The 17,278-nt window shown below is 34.6% G+C and overlaps 1 protein-coding gene across 10 annotated transcripts in view; it reads left to right on the top strand.

The window, feature by feature from the left end:
- The window catches only part of LOC106129381 (ras GTPase-activating protein raskol), a 108,217-nt gene that overhangs the window by 70,522 nt on the left and 20,417 nt on the right, over positions 1-17,278 (top strand). The window contains exon 1 of one of the 10 annotated variants that reach the window (XM_060953789.1): positions 5,987-6,147. The exons of 8 other annotated variants lie outside the window; for them this stretch is intronic. The gene's annotated coding sequence lies outside the window, so the exon portion shown is untranslated. Of the gene's footprint in view, positions 1-5,986; positions 6,148-6,222; positions 6,238-17,278 lie in introns of those variants that run through there. One more of the 10 variants, XM_060953795.1, reaches the window with a different exon arrangement.

Below are 17,278 nucleotides of genomic sequence, written 5' to 3'. Positions count from 1 at the left end.
TTCATTTGTTTAACCCACATTCTTTTTATGGAAGTTTAGGGAATGGCTAGAGAACTTAGTTTCAATATCATATTTTTTATTAAGTATTTTCTTTTAATAAAAATGATAATACCATTTAAGAATTTCTTTTTCTCTTCATGTCACTGTTCCATGCAGTATTCTCATAATATTTATGGAATGTTTTAATATATATATATATATACATTGCTTGACGCTACCAATCTAAGGAATACTAATTTTATCTACATGAATTCTTCTTTTATGTGCTTCTTCAATTATTTGTGATATTTATTTACAAATTACAAATAATCTGACAAAGTTTATCACATCTGAAAAAGTGAAGCAAAGTAGTCTAGCCGTCAAAACTAAAATAATTAGGTTAACTCAAAAAAGAATGTTGACAGACAATCATCAAACAATTTTCGCATAATTATACTAATAAATGTACAGGACATTGCTCTTTTAAATTTAGTTGTGTTATTTTGGCATATTGTTGGCAGACGTCACGCCGCAGCTCGTACCCTCATTCATAAAGTGGGTGATTCATATTGTTCCTGATTTCACCACGCGAGAAAGAGAAAGTGAACTAAATTAGAAACGGAAAAAAGCTTCCTCATCAACTAGATATCTTTTAATCTTTACTTCCATTGTTTAGAGGAAAAGGGATGTAAAATCATGCACAAATATGGATATGGTTCTCCTGAAAATGTTTTAGAAATTTGACGGGTGTGCCTTTATGTTAAAACTTGACTTACCCAGTCCGGTTTGGATCTTGGCCATAGGCCTTGCCATTAGTAAAGCCAGGAGTATGATGATATAATTAAGGGAGAAATATTTTTGTTGGAATAATAAAATGAAAGGCTTTGAAATAACTAAAAATTTTTAAATGTTAGTTTGTAGCATATTTCTGTGCCAAAAGCAGTTATCACATCCAATATGTCAGACGAAGTAAAAGAAAAATAGCGACGGTCAGGCCTATAAAAATTTGTTGAGTTCTCTTTTAGTTGAGTAAATCTATATATATAAAACTCTACCGTTACTGAGTGACTGACTGACAGACAACGCACAGTCGAAACTACTGGTCGTAGACAGCTGAAATTTGGAATGTAGGTTCCTTGGGATATGTAGGGGAGCACTAAGAAAGGATTTTTGGAAATTCAACCCCCAAGGGGGGGAAAAGGGGTAAAAACGTTTCTATGAAAAATCTTATTCCTTGGGTTTATAAACTTGAAACTTGGCATGAACACGTACATAGGCAAGTAAATATGTTTGACATTATAAGTTTTTTCAAACTACCCTCCAATCCTGATTTAGGGGGTGCGATTGGGTGACTGATTTATTAACGCACAGCCGAAACCGCTCGGTATAGGAGTCTGAGATTTTGAACAGAGGTTCCTTTAGTAACATAAGTGAGCACTAAGAAGGGATTTTTGAAATGTCAACCCCCAAGGGGGGGAAACGGAATAAACTGAGCCGGGGCTGCGGGAAAGTTCTAACGAGATACCGTGGCCCCGGAACGCAAAGGGCAACTGAAGGAACGAGGTGGGTTTTAGTCAGTAAAAGTCTGACACTCCCTTCCGTTCCACCCAGAGCGGGAGAGGTCATTTGATGATTTCCCATCCTTAAAAAAAAAGACTTTGTATGACAACTTTCAGTCGTCTCTTTAACATACATAATAACATACATAATTATGTACATACATGCATAACATTAATAACATCACGCCTTTAAATCCCTATTTTGTGTTAACACTACCCATACAAACAGCTACGAAATTTGTCCGCATCCATTTTCACCTAAATTCTTAACGTTAATGAGATTTACTTTTTATTATCAGGTCAACCTAATAGCCTTACATGTACGTATAACTTCGTAAGAATTTTCTTTCAACTCCTAACCGTTGAGGAGTTGTACCTTCCATCATCAGCTCATTCACATGGGATGATGACTATCAGACGCAAATACTTAAACAGATCTATGAAATTGTCAAAAACGTAAATGCCTGTAAATTTGAGGTTTGCCCTTGATTTCCCTGGAATACCATCATCAGATCCTGACTAGGTAACAACGGGACCAACTTGAAAGTATACTCTACCGAACAAAAAAAGAATCACGTAAATCGGTCCATAAATCTCGGCGTAATCGGTATGCATAAATAAAACACCCGAATTTTATTTTCTATTAACTATCACGAGTTGTCTCGATGCTCGATAGATGGCGTTGGCATCGAGATAGATCGCGCTATGGTTTCGTTATTTAAGAGAAGATTGTTTCTCTCATGGACAACTGTATGTTGCTTGCTCGCGTGTCAGCTCCCCCTCTAACCTGTTCATACTGGTAAATAATAAAAAAACTATAAATATTGTTTACAAGGAAATCCTGTAAGGCCTCTTTGTCCTATAAATCCTGTTTTTTTTTTCTTCTGAGACGATGATTTTGTCTCGCTTTACTTTTTCTATATAGATTTGTATGTTTACTAATATTATAAAGAGGAACAATCTATTTTTTTATATGTTTGTTTGTTTACACATGTAATCGATAAACTCCGAAACTACTGAATCGATTTCAAACATTCACCATTAGAAAGCTACATCATCCCTGAGTAACACAAGCTATATTTAATTCCAGTTGTAACAAGATTTCAGCCTGTGGAAGAAAAAGCCCTGTCGAGATCATTAAAAAACGCTATATATAACCGAATTACACGTGGGCGAAGCCGCGGGCGGAAAGCTAGTTATTGAAATAAATTGTTAGTAATAACAATACAATATCGTCACAAAAGCGGTGTTCACAAATCGTTATCGCATGTGAAATGTGTGCCGTACGCAGGAAACGATAGTTCGCATGTTAAATAGCCAGTATCTAGTAGCTGTTGCAATTTACAACCCATATTTACTGCTATTAACATAAATATTCTTCTAGTTATGCTTAAATATCAGTTTTCTTTCCATCATCACTGTCACATTTCAATACTCGCCAACGTTTTCTAATGATATCAAAGTACCTAGGTAGACTTCTTATATTTCACTACAAATTTTTAACACACAAACGTAAATAAAGCGATTATTTAGTTAGAAATAGTTTTCGGCATTTATAAAAAGACCAAGCCCTCTTTTTCCCTGAATGGTGACAAAGAAAATGCGCATTTTCGCCATTAACCATGATGCGATTTTTCTATGCCTTCGTTTTCATGTGAATTACCAAAAATATTTATGTTATTTCTTATTTTGTTTCAGGTAAGTTCCCTGTCCAGAGGAGGTGAATTTAATACAAGTAACGCCCTCTACATTTTAGTATTAAAAAGTTCCACTACTCGATGATAGATGGCGCAATGGTTACTCTAACTTCTGAAAGATTGAACTACTTGTAAGTTGCAAACAAGCAAATTTACATTTCAATTTCAATAATTAATAAAAACTTTTTAATAGATACATAAAATAAAATGGTTTCAGTTTTTTAAGGAAACAGTTGAAAGAAATATTTTTTCTATAAGAATTGGATCTGAAATATTTACTACTATAAGTACCTATTCTCATTATTGGTATTTGAAATATTTTAAGAAGACATCGCCATTATTAAAATTTTATTTACAATATTTTAAAGCTGTCCACAGCTATTTATGGACATTTTACATGCTGAAGCATAATGTGCCTAGAATAGCAAGCATCTTCCAGCAAAAAAAGAATCTGTAGCCCATTCTTTGTGGATTTTTAATCAATACCAGTATTAACGTGCCTCTAACGTTAAACATAGGAAGGAACCTCTATGGGGCTGGTCAATATAGTATTTCTATACGAATTTGACGTCATTGAATCAATCAGTCAGTCACGTTTTTAACTATTTTTTATTAAATCTTAACAACAATACAGCCGTTATAGCCCTTGGTTTGAGAAACAATGCAGAAACCAGTTTAGTGAGTTCATGACCGATCGCCTCTCGCATAATGCCAAGCCTTCGTGATCGTGATTTATTCAGGTACAGTGAACAACAAATAAACATCGCCGAGTTTATTGCAATTAACATTATGTGTGTATAGTTCTATTGAAAACTTAGAGTAATTACGGACGATTATCCGTAAGTGATACGAGTACCTTTCTCGGATTCTATTTTGAAAATATATTGACGGTCATCTATGAAAATTTTTAGTTCTTCATATTATTCAATGTCCGATAAACAAATCACGTAATGAATCCTGATTGCTTGCTCTCAAAACTGCAACTTACCTGTTCATAGATCATCGGACGAAATGTTAATTGGAAAGTACCGTTAATCGGCCACAGATGCGTTCAAATTAAGTGCCGGGACCTACTTTGAATTATACATTTGTTTTATTTTTAGCAATCGTAGTCGATCATTCTCAAAAAGTATGTCATCACAACACTGCAAGGAGTTAGAGTTGTGCTGGTAGAAATGAGATTTGAGTTTTCATAATCTGATTAACTTTAAGGATTTCACAGATTAGCTGTGCGCGTCATATATTTAGAAGAATTTAAAATAGCAAATCTCATAATAAATTTCAACAAAATCCATTTCGTGTAGTTTCTGCTGTGTGTTCAGATAAGTTTCATTTTATTAATAATACATTTGAAGAAACTACATATTGAATATGCAATGTAACACAATTTTTTACAATTTATATTTAAACTAATACCGTGTGGTTCCCGGCACCAATACAAAAAAGAATAGGACCACTCCATCTCTTTCCCGTGGATGTCGTAAAAGGCGACTAAGAGATAGGCTTACAAACTTGAGATTCTTTTTTTAGGCGATAGGCTAGCAACTTGTCACTATTCGAATCTCAATTCTATCTTAAAGCCAAATAGCTGAACGTGGCCTATCAGTCCGCTCAGGACTGTTGGCTCTGTCTACCCCGCAAGGGATATAGACGTGATTATATGTATGTATGTATGTATGTATATTTTCTAACAATGTGTGCCCAATGTGTTCTAACAATGATTGTATGAAGAAAGTTAGATAATTTGATCGGCGTTCGCTTCCAAAATGTCAGCTTTTCAAACGTCAAGATTAAATTACTCTGCCCGAATTCTGTTACTCTCACAATTTTCATACGAATCAAATTGAGTATCGTGTACTCACGAGATACAGCATTACTTAGGCATATTTCCGTTCAACGAAATTTTACCAATTTTACAAATTAGACCAAATAAAAAAGGAATGTACTACATTTCGCTTTATTCTTGCCGATTGTGTTACTCTCATGTAGAGATTTAATTTTTCGACGACGAAAATACAAAAGCGGATTATAGGGATTCAAGGGTCCTAATTACTACTCTAAACATTTTATATTTATCATAATTTCGTGGACCAAAAGCCGAATGAAGAGTTAATTTACTAATATCATTTTTCATTATTCAATAAAGGATACAAGAGTACACACAAAATGATAAAGTTCAAACACAAAAAATGATAAGGTATAAAAAAATATTAATTTATTATTATACATAATGGTAATACTGCTTTAGTTTAGTACAAAACCGTATTTCTGATTAGTGTATATGCTGTTGGTGATCATCATGGTGAAAATATATATTTATCAATAAATATTACTGCTGCTTTGTTGTTACGTTTTTCAATTTATAAATATTTTAACGGATTATTTTAACGTTCATTTTTTACTCTTTTTATTTTAAACTTTGAATCGATTTTTTAAAGATTATATCTTATGGGCCCGTTATAAATTACACTACCTTATGTTGTAACTGTCGCTTCCAAATCTGGAATCAAATGTAAATATGTAGATCAAGCATAAAAAGTAATAAGGAATATTGCACACAAAAGTGCTACTTACAATGTTTATAGCCAATCGTGAACTTTACCAATGCTGCAGTAAAAACTTGGCGAGGTTGTACTCAACTTGCCCATAAGTGTATGCTCAGACTGGTCTGAAGACACCCGAAGTTGCCCGAAGTTGTCCGGACACAGCCGAAGGGATCCAACATGGCCGCTGAGCATGCAGCTTGTCAACAAAGTTACTCGACTACGACTGCCAAGCCGGCCGCGCGTCTCGCGTACTATTGACCGCGAAATAAAAGTGCATCAGTGGGAAATACTTGTGAAATGTGAACAGTGAAAACTTCGGAATATACTGAGTTCTCTTATTGGAATTGATTTCGTAAAATTAATGTGGTTTGTAAAGTTCAGAAAATCAAAGTGCGCATAAGTTACACAAAGTTGTAACTGAACGCTTATGATTTATTTGTATTAAAATATTATGAGGTGTATAAGAATGTTAAAAGCTTTTATACTTTCATGTTTTTAATTATTAATACTATTTAACCAATAACATACATATTGTGTAAGCGTTGTAGAGGATATGTCTAAATGGATTTTAAATAGTTTTAAAGTCCTATACATATAACTATAGTCATTCATCTTTCTTTTTTAACTACAAATTAATGACAGAAGAAATTACTTCTGTTTTGTGGCCTACAAAGGGTTTAGATAAAAAAATATCACTAACGCCCGGTGCGTTTAATGAAATAGAGATAAATGAAAGCAAATATTTTGAAACACGTATTAGATATCGCAGAAGTGCCCAACTCAGTCTCAACTCGGTTTCTAGTTGCATTATTTTGTACTTTCACCTAAACACAAGTGCAATCGTAGGTCGAAACTAGTTTGCATATGATATAATTTATCTAACTAGACCCATATAATGTAGATATAAAGTTGTTATGTTTACTTGTATTAAATTATTCCATCGGTAGATACGTTGTTATGTACTTACTTTAAATATTTACTTAATAGTTTGTCTAAAAACGTAGTGAGGAGCGTAACAACAAATCACCATTTCAAACAAATAAATTGATCTGAGCAGTCCTTTAACGAGTGCATTTCCTGTGTGGGTTGTGTCGCTCCAGTGAACTAGAGGTAGGAACATGTATGCACACGCACAATCAACCCCTAAAGCAACCAGTTCCTCTGCACGTGCCCGCACAACTTGTTGCACAAAAATGAACTCGACCGATTTGTTATGTATTGTTACGGAAACAATGGCTCATATTTCTCCTGAGATGCTTTCATACGACACGTGCGAAGATCCCATTCATGTAAAGCACTAACTATTATTATTGCATTTGTTAATATTTCGCGACAAGTGTTTCGGTACCCTTAAAAATAGGCTTATAAATATGTCTATCCCTAAGGTAGGGTCGTTTATCCCACGGTACCCTAATAAATAAAGGGCTGTGTCTTATATTAGTCTCATAGGGCCACAGTTGTAAATATCATGAGTGTTTATGTCTGTCGGTGACGTGCTAGAAATACATGAGTTCTCGCCTGAAAAGGGTAAACTGATAGACGCTCCTGGAATGCGTAGGAGAGTTGCGTCATCCTTAGGGATATATATTGGCGAATGTTTAGGCGGCTATTAGATCGTGACACCAAAAACAAGTGGGCGAAACGTGACACCATTTCTAATCTGTGACATTGGCGGCGGTTAGCCTGAACGTCGTCGTGTGTACAGCGGATTATGATATACATTACGAGTATTTTCTCGAATGTAACTTTTGTACGAGTAGCACTGCATAGAGTGGCGGTTAATTTTATATAGTAAAATATGTTTATGACTGGTTGCCACAATTCGCGTACTACATAATTTTTAAAGTGTATATATTTGCGTGACATCTCAGTGGAATATTGTAAAACCAATTAAATTTCTTATATTGACGTTTAAAACTAAATACATGTACGAGTATAATGAATAACTTTATTCGTCAGTAGAAAAGACATCAACGACGTTCAAATAAAGTAATGATAAAGTAATTTTTATTTCTATAGCAAATATTATATCCATTACTTTCACAACTCCCACAGCTGCTAATCTGTTCGTTTTATAAATCCGTATTACTAGCAAGTGGTACTCGGCGTTAATCTTCTTAGCAAATTCGCACCCCGCTTGGAGAGATCCTTCAGTAGCATGAGATTAAACCGCTTTAGTTACAATTTCGTAATACCAATTCCCTTTTAGGTTGGAAATTCTGTCTACACAAGTTGAATACTTTTTTTTTGACATCAAAGAGTATTTCTTTGCGTGTACTTACTTCTGAACTCGATAAGAATAAAGTTTTCATAATTTCATGCATACACAAAATCACTCTTCTTTCCTGGAGGTAATAAATTTCATAATTAACTCTTTAATATTCCTATGCACTTATCAAACCTTCGATATAAAGTAATTCTAATTAGGTAATATGAAAAGGATAAATCATTTACACGGTCAATATGGGGGATGAATGTCCTAAAAAATGTAAGTAGGTGTGTAATCCTGTTTGGTGTATCGTAGCACCCACGCGGGTTATTTAATGAACTTTCTAAACACGGGACTTGGAGTTTTATTTGTAAAAAAATAATACATGAGTCACCAGTCGGGGTCCCAAGAGTGGTTCACATTCCAGACTTGTCGCTGGCGGCGTTCTCAAACCGGACCTAAGCGGTGCCATGCCGGTTCTCGCGATCTTCTTTTTTTGTCGATATCGTTTACATAATACCCCAAAAGCCCATCGCTGTTGCTCTGTATGTTCTTTCTTTCATTTGTGATAAGTTTGAATATTGAATGATTGAAATTTTCCCATCTATAGCGGATCAGTCAGGTTTTGGCTTTAGATGATAAGTAAAAAAAAATATGTAAATAAACAAACATACGCTCTTATTAGTTATACCTTCCCATTCTTTACCTATGTTTGCAATAGGATCTGTTAAAATATTGATATCTTGCATTGATAAGTTTTTCAACCTGCATAAGAATCAAGGCTAACCGCAGGCCACGGTTCATGTTCCCGAAGAAAAGGGGACGTAATTTTTTGTCGGCCATCTGTCGCCTGCAGGTGTCCCTTTACATACTAAGCAGGTGATTTGAATTCGCCTTTCTAACTGGCTCTTATGTTTTACGAGCATTCAGAAATGAGCGACAGCCGCATGTCCGTTGTTGGCGTTTCCGTTCTTAGTTTTGATTTAGGCCGATATTTTTTTTAAAGGCATTCATTTTATCATCATGGTCTAACAATTTATCTTTAGGTTTGAAACAAGAAAAATCCAAATAGTAGACCTTTTTAAAATGATGAATTTAAATCTCCTACTATTCCATAATCTCATTAAAAGCCCAGATTAAATAATTAATGCTACAATTAGTAAGGTTTTAACGTATGTTATTATGAAATACTGTCAGATTAGCATAGATGTTGCCTTTGGCTATCTATATAATTTGATAGGTAGTAAAGGTTTTACTTTCTTATTTCGTGAATAAATATCGTGGATAATCCGTACCCTTAATGTGATTTTAATATTAGCTTTAATAGGATAAGACTAGCATCTAATTAATCTTTGAGATATGCGTCTTGGATTCTGAAAATAATAAAAATATTACGTATCATCACATAACTTTAAACATCCGAAATACCCTGCTACCAATCGAACATTTGTCATTGATATGGTTATCTCAATGACAACCAAACTGGCGCAATATTGGCTTCCTGTCGCCTTTTAAAGCCATATTTTTATTATTTATCATTATCATTTACATTGTTTACATTTAAAATTCAATTAATAAATTATCTATTACATTTCGGATTCAATTAGTTAATGCGTGTTAATTATCTCAGTAGCTTAATTAAAAGCTGAAACTAAATATTTTTAACGAACACTTATATGAGTCACTCAGTCTCGGCGGCGCGCCGGTGCGGATTTCAAATCGGCACTTCGGGTGTTGTGTTGATTCATAACTGTTGCGATTCCTCGTATTGATTAGCGATTTGTTAGAACTTGTTCAACTTGTTTACAACACTGAACATTTTTAAATATTGTTATATATTTTTATGTTAGGACTGAAGCAGAACAAATTTGTAAATTAGGTCATATACAAAATTTATTCAAATGGAGATTAAATATATTAGTGAATTTAATCTTTAATGTATTTTGTTCTTAAACGTACAATAAGTCACTGTGGCGCAACAGTAGCACGCTTGTCTGTGACACCGGAGGTCCAGGGTTCGAATTCCGGTCATACCCTGATGTGATATTATCTTTTTCTATTTAAACTGGGTCTTGGATGTATATTTTTATATGCAATTTTTTTTAAATATAGTATCCTGAGTTAGTATCTCGTAACACAAGTCTTAACTTACTTTGAGGATAACTCAATCTATGTAATTTGTCCCGTATATATATTCTACTAGATATAGTAAAAAAAAATATTGACCTTTCGTAATAAATTGTGGTTATGATAATTTCCCGATGACCAGAACAGCTTCCAGTTCTGACCTTGGTTGTGAACGTTCTCTTGTCTAGTCACTGCCTATAATTATGCTCACAACTTATATATTGACGTTTCACTTTATTTATACTTAACTATTAAGCTACAAATTGATAGTTCTATCGTTACTATTTTATTAACATATTACTCCCACAAAAGGGGTTGCATTACTTTTTTATTTTACTAAGGATGTTACTCAGCTTCAAAGCATTTTCTTTAGACGTCAAATCTTATTTTTCTGTTATTGAACACTACATACCTACTAAAAAGAACCCCGCGTAAAAATTAACCGTATGTCCTTCTCTGTACTTCACATTAACTACATATATGTTTGGAAAATTATATAGAGTTCGGTTCAGTGGTTTTGAAGTGAAAGATGGACAAACAAACACACTTTCGTATTTATAGTATTAGTATCATCATTATGAATATCTCCATTATGAAAGTCGGTCAAACATAAAAATGTTCAAAATTTAATCGCGTTATCTTCAGCTCTTCTGAGATTTACAACTTAAAAGCTCATTAGCGAGTAACCCACGAAGTGTTACACGTAAAATATCTTGTATACCATGCTAATGTTTACCTCAGTGAATACCTTCATCTTACTGCGTGTAGCGTAGAAAATCGTTGTTGCTCAACGCCGGTCGCCCTCAAACACGTTCGCTTAGTTTGCATCATACGGAATTCTCGTAGTCTTGAACTTTAGCTACGGCTGTCAAAGGGCATTTTCTTTTTATGGCAAATCACGTCAGTAAAACTTCAAATACAGCTACTCCTAAACCCGTCATGTTATCCATACAAATCGCGTGGAAGCCCGGCCGCCCTCATTTCGGAGGCTCTTGTTGTTTGCCGACGTGCGCTTCTGTAACTAAGAGCTTTTATCTTGACCCTTGCTGCCCTATATCCCTGGGGCATGATGACACATTCCCTACTATTTACTTTTCTTTATCACATGTAAGTAAGACAGTTCTATTGTTTTTGTAAATACGATCTCTGTGTGTTGTTCTATTTAAACATGTGTTTACTTTTGGTGGATTCAAACAATTTATATTAGTTATAATATATAGTAGGTGAATTATTTGTTACGAATAATTAATATCCTACCAGTGGTAATCACTAAGTACACTTAATTATAGAATCAGAGAGTACAAACAGTTAGTCGACCCCAACACGTGTCCATCACATGTTGGGAGTACTTTCACATACGAGTATCATGCTTGGCCAAATTTGTTTAAGTACAATATAAGGTTTATTATATCGTCTCTTTTTTTCCCTCGCGGTTCGCTACAGTGTATACGTAAGTGATAAATGAATTATTACTTTTATTAGAAAAATGAGGAAAAGTGTAGAGCTCAATTGATTTCGTCTTTTCCTGTGGGTTCCGTAAGGGACTTCTGTACCAATAACGATTGCACGAAAAAGCCAATAGCAGAGTGTTACATCCGCGCTAAGCTAAAACAAGAGCTAGATAGATGGTGGATTCAGGATTAGGTCTGCCTTTTGTGACTTTATACAGTTAAGATCGTGACTTCTAAGCAGCCATGTAGTTATTCGAGACAATTGGTCGAATGCCATAGCAGGCCATTACACACGGTATCAGGCCACGGGCAGCCTAAGGCCGCAAAAATCATCTCTGGCTTAACGGGACCTTACAAGTTAATGATTCATGCTCTCCGCTGCTTTGGCTCGATCAATTGGAATGTATAAATCGTGTGCGTTTCTTCAACATAATCGTATCGTTATCATCTCAACGCCTCTCACAAGGATTTATTTAAACTTTCTCTAAGTATATAGAACCTGTCATATATACGGGACAAGTTACACAGATTGAGTTAGCCTCGAAGTAAGTTCGAGACTTGTGTTACGAGATACTAACTCAACGATACTATATTTTATAATAAATACTTATATAGAAAAACATCCAAGACCCAGGCCAATCAGAGAAAGTTCGTTTCATGTCATGTCGTTTCAATGAGTTAATTATTATTACTATATACTTGATTGTGTTATTATATATTTGATTAACTTTATTACAGTACATTAATGGGCATACACACTATAGCGATGGGTTTTTGATTTAAGACCGTAATAACTTTGAAATACTGTACGGGTTATTATAATGTTAGTTTATCGGCAATACATTACATACTAGAGTGACATATCATGTTCCTTGATAACTGGACTACAGGCGCCATCTTAATGATCGAGACTTCCGTCTTCGTCTGGATTGTATTAGTACTTGTATAAAAAAATCTGATTGCATTTTATACAACAGCGTAAGATAACATCTTTGTGAAATTTAACAAAATATTTGTTTATAAGGCACATTTTATAATTATGAAGAATCAATGAAATTGTCTCATTAAAATGGTTGCATTAAATAAATAAGCTTAATAGCGTTAGAAGCAGAAGAAGATTTGAAGGATACCGCGTGAGTTTTTGCTGCTAACGAGTTCAGCAGCGCGCCGGCCTGAATCACGAGCAATTTGCACGAGAATACTTTAGAAGTATTTAGTTCGACTAAATACCATTACCTTACCTACCATCCGAAACTTATAAAATATTCCGTTATGGGAGCAGATCGGAACTAGGAACACAAGAGAGTAATATTTTATATGATAGATATGATCTGATAAACTTGGCCACTCTCACAATCGAAAAAGAGAAATAGTTTTGATGTGTCTGAATTTCACTTATTTTGACAATGTTGTCTACATAATAATCAAATCAATGTCCACAGGGTAAGGTACCCGGAAAAGTTGTAAACAGGACTGAGTAAGCGAGTCATGATGCTAATCTTGCAAAATATTTAACAGAATTAACATAACTTGTCCGTTTTCATAAGTTTCGCGGTGGGAAGTTTCCAAGATTTTCTTTAAAATCCATATAATACCCTCGGCTGATAGGCTCCTAATTAAGTGTCGTGAACTATAAATTTTCTTTAAGACTAGGCTTTTGTAAAGTAATTGCCTCATCTCGGGCCTTGGTGAGTGTTAGGGTTCGACATATTGACAAGTTTGATCCCTTTCATTGGCTCTCCTGATTGATAGCTTTGCGCTTCCCTCTTTTTAGATTATAGTTGTTTACTTTGATGGAAGAAGACGGATTGGCTTTAAAGTTTTAAAGTATAAGGTAGATAACGTATTTTTTAAAATAAGGGCTTCGATCTGGCAAAGTATCAGGGCATTTGAAACCTAATCTGATGAGTTTGTTTGAAAAAACTATGAAATTAGATCGGAATAAGATGCAAGGATCGAGGCAAGTGGAAAGATGAGGTCTCTGCCTACATCTCCGGGCTTGATTAAGTATATGTATATATTTTGAAGATTAATAATACAAGAGAAGTGAATGCTTTGATGTATTATGGTATCGAGTCACGTAGATCATCAAGTGTATTTGGCGACTCGAGTCGTGGGGCACATAACAAGCCGGCTCAGTACTCCCGGTTTGGTACACAAACCTGTCTTATTATCTTTCTCGGGGCCTACTCAAGGAAGTCTTTACTACTCGCACATCCGCAGTGCATATCTCGAGCGACATAAACCAGAGCTTATATTTATAAACTTAATCAGATGAGGATCTTACAACAAGTATCTACTGTTCTAGGAAGCTTTCTTTATTCCGTAAAATTTGCATAATTAATTTTGCCCTTAATTTTTTTATTGCATCAATACTATTTCTAGTACTTGCAAAATATTCATAGATTTTAATCTTGACTTGCTAACGATTAGCAACATCTGTAGTTATGAACTATAAAAAAAGAGTAACTTCCTAGTTTTTTGCTGTAAACATCTATAAAATTGAACTAATGACGCACATATTTTGGGTGCAAGAATAGCTTGGGAACAGCAACCAAGTAAATAGAGTTTGCATGATCAAAAGTCGTAAAAACAGACGTTGGGTGTTATGGCTTCTACTGTGGAGCTACAGGCTGTTATTATCTTTAGACACACTTTATTATTAGTAAGCCATACAAGGATTTTTGTAGTATTATTTTTTGTAGTAAAAATTTTATACTATCAAAAAAAGAGATTAACCTACATTATTGCCGCACATTTGCAAAACATTTTTTATAAAAAAAAAGCTATTTTACTATACCTATGTTGCGCAATCTGAACTTACACTTTGTTTTATGAAATGCCAGTTATGATAGTAATCACTCCGGCTGCACTGCGCTGTGGTTCTTAGTGCTAGCATTCTGGCAGCCTGCGGTCGGAGTGACTTGCGAAAGCTCGCAAGAACTTTCGCAACTATGCTTAGTTTCATAGCGCGTCTGGCGCCGCAGATATTCTTTGTGCATGAGTAAAATTATAATTGCGCCTCGTGTGTTGAAAACAATATTATTGTTAACATTATCCTTTGTGCATTCCTTTGCTATTATTGTGATATTTAAACAAACGCATCCTACGTAAACGGACGTCTTTTTCATGTTAAGGGCGTATTAAACTCGTGAAGATATTTTGAACCAAAAATTATATAATTTGTAGTAGTATCGTAGCTGTTAATGGTCATAGCATCGTAGAAGTAAATCTTTTTCCAATAAATGCATAATGTTAAAGTGAGACTAAGTAATAAAATAATTAAAAGATTTACAATGATTATTATAAATAATTATAGTTTACAATTATCTCCTACAATCGCTACGCTATCCGTTTGATATACTTTGTATGAATATTATTCCACAAACATTTGTCAAGAATGAGAGAGAAAAATACGTGTTCAATTTATTATTCCATTCCAGAGCTGACGAGCAAATTACGCAGATAATTCCTTGTTGGGTAATTTGCGAGGACTTCGTGAGAAAAATATCTCTGCGCCATATCGCGTTTTGTTTTATTTTGGCGCGTCTGTCTTACACACTTGCAGTTTCTATGTTATTTAAGAATGCTTGTTTTATTGCAATAACGCAAGCACTAATTCATTTACCGAAGGAAAATAATGCATTTTTAAATAATAAATTGGTTAATTAACCGTTCACCGAACTTTGCCAATCGGTTACTGTCGTGTTTAACATTGCTCCAAAGGCACTTCTTTAGTAAAATCGTGGAATATATAATTCATTTGATAAAATAATTCTATTTTTTATTTTTATGGTGCAACACAATACAGGAAATAAAAAAAAGTGCGGCAGATTAAACAAGTACCTCTTACCTGTACGACAATTTTAAAGTACCTCTATACAAAGATACAACTTTTATATTTATATATATAACACTTTATTGACAAATTACTTTGTAAATGTTATTGATAGATAGGGTTAAAACTATAGTAGTTATTGAAGAGAAAACAATGTTTCACCTTACAAAAAGACCCATGGACACTGTTTTAATAGTAGCATTGAGATTGTGCTTGGATCGTGATTGTGCGCGCGTTAGTCACGCCACTGGCATGGCTGCTTGCTGGGCCAGCAGCGCTGATGTTTCCATTCTTCCCACTTTATTTTTAATTCGAAACCTGACTCGCCTCGCATTTTCCCTTCTCCGCGTTTCCTCTCACGTCTTGCAAATATTTAAAATTCATAAAATGTTATGAATCCTCTTTTCGCAGTGTTTATACAATAAATAATAACAAAGTAAATCGTTCATACTTATTTAGGCGTTGTAATAACTTCATATGTGGAGTTATTAAATCTCCTTTATCTTAGTATGGTTTATTTGCGAGTAGGCAGTTTACTTAAGCCTGAAATCTAATTTAGTTTGGAAGGGGCGTCTAAGGAACTCGGTATCTGGTGCAGAGTTCTCGCTAATGCGGCTACGTGCTGGGTTAATCACATTCGTTCCGCAAGCGTTAGTTCGTTCGCTCGATTGCAATTTAAGATCACATTTGCTCTGAGCTTGCCTCTGTTTTACGTCCCTACATCCGGCAATTTAATTTGTGTTTCGCAGAGCCTGACGCGACAAACTTACTGTTACCGTGTAATTCAGATAAGCATAATCGGCAAAAGTCCTTTTAAGGACTCTGTTGTTTGATAACGTGTTGCCTGGGTCTGTGCAGACACACAATAACCGAGATTTACGAGATAATAATAAAAACACTTTTATTTGATGTCAAGTTGTATATGGCCTGCTCTGCTCTGCCGCAAGGATGTTCTCTGTTTTTCTAATAAGACAAATATGTATTTTAATTAGCGCTAGCACTTGGGTTGAAAGATAACTAAATTATAACAGAAATTCATCCTATCCGGAACGATAAATAATTAAATCTTGGATAAGTTTTTTTCTGCATACGTTTGTTATCCCGTATGGTTATAAATCAGACGCACTGTACATTTTCATAACACGACCTTGCCTTTTCTAGTTTCCATATAGCAAAATAAACGAAACACACGCGTTCGTTAATTAAATTAACTGATTCGCTGGTCGCCAGCTAATTGCGTACACTCGCCTAACCTAGGGAGTCTCTAAATATATTCACACGATACCCACCACTCCTTGCCCAACATAAACATGTGGCGTTTGATGTCTTTCCATGCTATTTCACACCAAAATTGTGAGTACAACAGTAAAGTATATAGTATCGCCAATTGTCGTGTTTAGATTATTGGTTTTATTATCGAATAGCGTTTTCTTTTACGCTGAATAAGGGATTTACTAACATGATATGGTTGTAATTAATTGTTTGAGTCCTAATAGCCTATTTGAAGAACACAATTTCGAATCTTTATATTAATTAAAGTAGAATTTAAGCAATAAAGTGATTATATTTTTTCAATCACTAAATGTATAATTATGAGTACATACACCAGTAAAAACAATGTAAAATCAGGTCATATATTCGTATTGAAAAAAACATGTCATTCATGTATCGCACACCCCATTGATTCGCCGATATGGCGGTATGTATTGTATAATCTTATCATTCTCGATAACAGTAAACCATTCTAAGTACTTGTTGTGTTTTTCAATCTATATATTGTGGTATACGTAACATATGTATGTTACGTATACCACAATATATAGATTGAAAATATAATCATGTCTATATTCCTTGAGTGGTAGACAGAGCCAA

The sequence above is a fragment of the Amyelois transitella genome, chromosome 4 (assembly GCF_032362555.1).
Source record: "Amyelois transitella isolate CPQ chromosome 4, ilAmyTran1.1, whole genome shotgun sequence".
Lineage (NCBI taxonomy): Eukaryota > Metazoa > Arthropoda > Insecta > Lepidoptera > Pyralidae > Amyelois > Amyelois transitella.
This window is presented reverse-complemented; position numbering and strand designations above follow the sequence as displayed.